Below are 6,000 nucleotides of genomic sequence, written 5' to 3' on the forward strand. Positions count from 1 at the left end.
TTAAGTATCTCTGTGTTCCCAGCACCTAGCTTAGTGACTAGTACACACTAGGCACTGAATAAATGAATGAATGGATAGGAGATCGAGTAATTTCTTCATGATCATCTAGCCAGTAACGGTCAGAATTGAAACCGGAATACAAATCATTTGACTTCAATTTCTGTCCTTTCAATGGTATTATGCTGCTGCTTGTAAGAAACAGTAGACATTATTCCAGCTAGTGATAAATTTACCTAAGAACAGTGAAAACTAGAAAGATGCAGTATATACGTATTACAAAAATTATTGAGACATTTTCTGGAATTGTTTGATTAGAACTAGATGGAATTATGAAAGATACGTGCACTCCAATATTCACAGCAACATTATCTTCAGTTGCCAAGACATGGAAGCGACCTAAGTGTCCATCAACAGATGAATGGATAAAGCAGATGTGGTGTATATACACGATGAGATACTGCTCAGCCATAAAAAAGAATGAAATGTCACAATTTTCAGCAACATGGATGGACATGGAGGGTATTATGCTAAGTGAAATCAATCAGACAGAGAAAGACAAACACTGTAGGATATCACTTGTATGTAGAATCTAAAGAAACAACAAACTAGTGAATATAATAAAAAAGAAGCAGACTCACAGATATAGAGAACAAACTAGAGGTTACCAGTGGGGAGAAGGAAGGGGGGAGGGGCAAGATAGCAGTAGGGAATAAAGAGGTGCAAACTATTATGTGTTAAATAAGCTACAAGGATATATTGTACAACATGGGGAATGTAGCCAATATTTTATAATAACTATAAGGAGTATAACCTTTAAAAATTGTGGATCACTATATCGTACACCTGTAACTTATATAATATTGTACATCAATATAATACAAGTATACTTCAATAAAAAAAGAACTAGATGGAATTAATAAAGATGGTTTTTATAGGAAAAGTGAAGCTAGAAGAAAAAACTAGACTGGTTCAGAGGGACAAAAATATCGTGAATGAGAAAATCACCTTTGTGAAGACTCTAGGAACCAATGAAATAACAGAAGCAGCTATACGATGTAGCCTGTGTCCAAGCCAGAGTGTAAAGAGAGGGGACCTGTTCTGATAAGAACAACTTGGAATAAGGACTGGGTAGCTGTATGTGATCTTTAGATACAGTCAGAGAGGAGTAAAATGTTCTTCAGTTGCATCTTCTGATTTCTTAGCCAGAGACCCAAGCTTTCTTGAAATAGGAGGATGGCTGGCTCAGTTTTATCAGTGATCTTTGGAGACACGGATTTGAGTTGATCAATTATTCATCTGCTTGTTTTCAGCAACCTGATGACTAGCCTCATTTCCTGGAAAGCCCTGATGTTGGTTCCATCACATGGCCACAGGGAACCAGATGCCTGAACGCACTGTGCACATTTCCCCTTCTGAATGGTGAAAACGAAGGTTTAGGAAATGCAGAGTGGCTGATCTGTCTCTGGCAGAAAGTCCTGGCCACTTGGTCAAAGCTCTTCTCCCTCGACTCCCCTTCTACTCTTTAGACAATAGTTCAGGATGATGAATTCAGTCAAGCCCAGCTCCACTGTGTGCGGCATTTAGGAGGACAATGGAGATGAGAGGTGGATCCTGAAGGCTCAGAAACTGCAATTTGCCTAAGATGCACAATACAGGGAATTAAACATAGAACTTTCTATCATCAAAGTCCTTCTTTTTTCCACAACACCATGAAGCTGTGGGATGGGTATGAGACCTTATCCCCAGAATGACAGAGTACATACTGTACCTTTAACTGATTCCTAATCTGATGTGCACCCCCTTTTCACAGTCTTTGATGGAGAGATAAACAGACATGAGAGCAGCTCTGGGAAAGAACAGAACTTGCATGGTGGGAAGAAGGGCTGTACTTTTGCTTCTGGAGCTGCCTATACCCAGGACAATTCTATTTGAGCTCCAAGTAGATACACTGAGCCCTTTTTACGGTCACAGTGAAAACAGGGAACTTCAAGTTCATTTCCTTCAGGGGGGCTGGTTTTGCAACCTTTTTTTCTGGGTTAAAGTTATACCATTAGTTAATTCTAAAGTCTGTTTTGATTCTGCCACCCACCTACAGACATGACCACTACCTACCACCCAGATTCCTAAATTACTCGATCGGATTCAGCTAATCCACCCTGCTGTTGGTGAGTCTTAAAGTCATTTTAACAATACCCCTGAGCCAGCCGAAGCTTCCTTCCTGTCTTCTTGCTCCAAACTCTGAAAATCCTGTGACACAAAATGGAGCTGGACTCGTGGAAAGCTGTGAACCTTGTCAGCTGCCTGGTGAATGGTCCCATTTCCCAGGTCCTTTCTGCATTCAGGATCAGAAGGATGGCCTACAGGGAAATGAAAGGAAGTCATCCAGCCTTGTGACCCAACACTGCCCTCTTCATCACCAGGGCTGGGGTTGGGCTTTTTATATAACATGGCAGAGAATGCAGTAGCTGGGCCTATGCAGAAGGCCAGGGGGCCTGCCCTCAGGACTTGACATCTCTTTGCACTTAGAAGTCTGGCTTTGAGACCTAGCACTGCCCTTCTTTTACGCTGACTGCTGCAGCCAACATAAAAAGCCTTCTCTCCACTCAGGGCTGCCAAAACTCAGAAAGGGCCTATTCATAACAGGCTTGTGCTGTCTCTCCCTCTGGCCCCCAATCCTCCTACCCACCATGGGTGGGGCAGCAGGGGTGAGGAAAGTTCTGCAGACCTGAGAACAGCAAGAAAACACAGGGCTGCTGCCCTCCCACTCTGTCTGAACACTCAGGGTTAAGCCCTTGAGACCTTGAAAAAGGAAAAGATGTTGCCCGGAGAAAGGGAGCAAACAGAAATATTGATCATCCACAGTTGTTTGGCCCCAGATTGGTAGTTCTCAAAATTTATTGAGTATATAGCAAACTTCTGGAGTGCTTCCTAAAATGCAGATTCCTGGGTTACACCTCTAGAGACTGTGATTCAAAAACAGCAAGTAGGGTCTCCATGAGCATTTTTTTGTTTTTGTTTTTGTTTTTTGTTTTTGTTTGTTTGTGGTACGCGGGCCTCTCACTGTTGTGACCTCTCCCGTTGCGGAGCAACAGGCTCCGGACTTGCAGGCTCAGCGGCCATGGCCCACGGGCACAGCCGCTCCGCAGCATGTGGGATCTTCCTGGACCGGGGCATGAACCCATGTCCCCTGCATCGGCAGGCAGACTCTCAACCACTGCGCCACCAGGGAAGCCCTCCATGAGCATTTTGAACGGGCCTAGAGGTACATTTTGCCCCCAAACCTGAGGCAGAGTTGGAATGTTTCTCCCCACCCCCAAGCCCAGCCTGGGATTATTCAGTACAGCCTCAGCACCAACCAGCCTATGGCAGAAATGCTCCGGTCCTCAACTTGTGGTCCCCACAGAACCTGGGAAAGCTCCTGGCACAGACAGGGTAGACCAGTTAAATCACATCAGCCTCAGTGGGGAGCTCAAGCTCAGGGTGGCAGTATTTCTTAGAGTTCCAGATTTACTGGGAGGTTTGTGATGAGGGAAAAAGTGAAGTCCAGTTGGAATGTGGAAATCTACATTGACTCTCCACGCTGGGCTGCTGACTGCATGGAGGGCTCATTGTGAAGATACCTCTTGTAATCTGAGGGTCCTCCGATTCCGATTCAGGTTTGTATAGATATGTGGGGTAGAGTACTGGAACAAGGCACAGGGGACTTTAGTGAGCTACTCATGAGCTGACTTTTTCTGGGCTTCGCTCTGCCTATCTGTAAAATGAGGGGTTGGCCCAGGAGTCTGCTAAGGTTCTAGAGTTCTCTAGCCCCTGCAGCTTGCTTCTGTTCTTCATCCTCACGTATGAATGCTTGGGCAGGGGCTAGGTCTAATTCTCTCCCTCACTCTTTGCCCAGTATAACCAGAAGAGTACCTGGTACATAGTAGGTGCCCATTAAATATTTATTGCAGGAATGAATACATATTTATAACAGGTCATAAGCTAAAATAGTCCTCACTGGAACAATGCCCAGGTAGTAAGGCAGGGGCAGGGACTGAGGCTGCTGGAATCTTGCAAGCAAGAAAACCCTGACAAGCCAATGGCCTAGGTGGCTTCATCAGGGTATCTGACAACTTCAGAGGTGGCCTTTCTTTCCCTTTAAACATATCTAATTTGTCTTAGGTATGTTCTTAGAATTTGTGTACACTGTAGAAAATTTATAAATTTTAAAAATATATTAAATGAATGTAAAGACCATCCAACCAGTGATCTTTCTTTCTTTCTTTCTTTCTTTCCTGAACTTGTCTATACTTTTGGAATTAGAGGAAAATGATATGATACATGTTATTTATTTACATTTATTTGTATTTATTTATTTTTGACTGCATTGGGTCTTCGTTGCTGCGTGCAGGCTTTCTTTAATTGGGGCCAGCGGGAGCTACTCTTTGTTGTGGTGTATGGGCTTCTCACTGTGGTGGCTTCTCTGTATGGCCTCTAGGCGCGGCCTTCAGTAGTCGTGGTGCGTGGCCTCAGTAGTTGTGGTGCAGGGGCTTAGTTGCTACGCGGCACGTGGGATCTTCCCGGACCCCGTGTCCCCTGCATTGGCAGGCAGATTCTTAACCACTGCACCACCAGGGAAGCCCGATACATGTTATTTAAAAAGCCACCTGTAATTCAAGGGTAATCATTGCCAAATTTTATGCAGTTTTCAACGTTTTTCTATGCATGTCTATGTATTTGGAAAACATACTGTTTATATAGTGTCATAACCTGAATTCTCTGCTTGCATGTCCCTTAATGTCTTAAGCATCACTTTCAATGGCTTCATGATAATCGTACATTTAAGCACTCCCTCATTATGGACATTTAAGCTGTTTCCTTTAAGCTTTGTATTATAAGGATCACAGCGATAAGGATATTTGCCCACACTTTTTTTTATCTGTATTTCTTATTTCCTTAGGATAGCATCCCAGAAGTGGAATTATTTGGTCAAAGAGTGTAAAGCTCTTTAAGTTCATTGAGACGTGGTGCCAAACTATTTTGTAGAAGTTTCTTTCTGTTTTTTTGTTTTGTTTTGTTTTGTTTTGCAGTACGCGGGCCTCTCACTGTTGTGGCCTCTCCCGTTGCGGAGCACAGGCTCCGGACGCGCAGGCTCAGCGGCCATGGCTCATGGGCCCAGCTGCTCTGCAGCACGTGGGATCTTCCCGGACCGGGGCACGAACCCATGTCCCCTGCATCGGCAGGTGGACTCTCAACCGCTGCGCCACCAGGGAAGCCCTGAAGTTTCTTTCAACGAGCTTTGTAGCTGCCCCAGCAGAGAAGAAGAGAAACAGCCCTTCGAGCTTGAAGGCATCCTTGAAGCTGTGTGGCCGCTGCAGTGGGAGGCGGGAACGCACAGGGTTCCTCGGGCATTTCTGTCTCGGATTCCCCTCCACGGGCAGTTTCCTAGTTCTTAGAAATTTTTCTTTTCTTAAGATAATTGGGAGGAAAAAAAAACGTCCCAGGGGTGGAGGATGTTAGTGGTAATGGCAGTAGTGGTGGGGGTGAGGGTGACCCTTTCGTGTGAAAAAGAGAATTTGTCAACAAGAATCCAACACTTGGAGATCCTTCACGGAAACATCCATCTAATCCAAAGTGAGCTTCCAGAGAAGGTCAGGATAATGAAAGAGGAGCCGGTAACAGGATAGGAGTGGGAGAAGGCCTTCAGCTGGAAAGCGGCGTCCCCTTTAAGACCCAAACCGAAGCCTGGCCCTTTAAATCTGTGTCAGTTTCCCCTGACGTCAGCGGGCGGGCCGGCAGCCCTGCTGTTTACCGCCCCGCGGCGTTGCTCACTCCCCGGAGTTCTGAGCACCGAAGCCGGCGCCCCAGAAACTCGCCGCGCCGCGCGGTGTCGGGTCGCTACCACCTATCACGCCCCTCACCCTCAGACTCTCCTCCTTTCGCGGCCGACCCCGCCGCCGGCTTCCGCTCCCTTCCGCCCTCCCTCCCTCCCTCCCTCGCTCCCCTTTCCCGGCGTCTCCA

This window comes from Neophocaena asiaeorientalis, unplaced genomic scaffold (genome assembly GCF_003031525.2).
Source record: "Neophocaena asiaeorientalis asiaeorientalis breed wild unplaced genomic scaffold, Neophocaena_asiaeorientalis_V1.1 scaffold479, whole genome shotgun sequence".
Taxonomy (NCBI): Eukaryota; Metazoa; Chordata; class Mammalia; order Artiodactyla; family Phocoenidae; genus Neophocaena; species Neophocaena asiaeorientalis.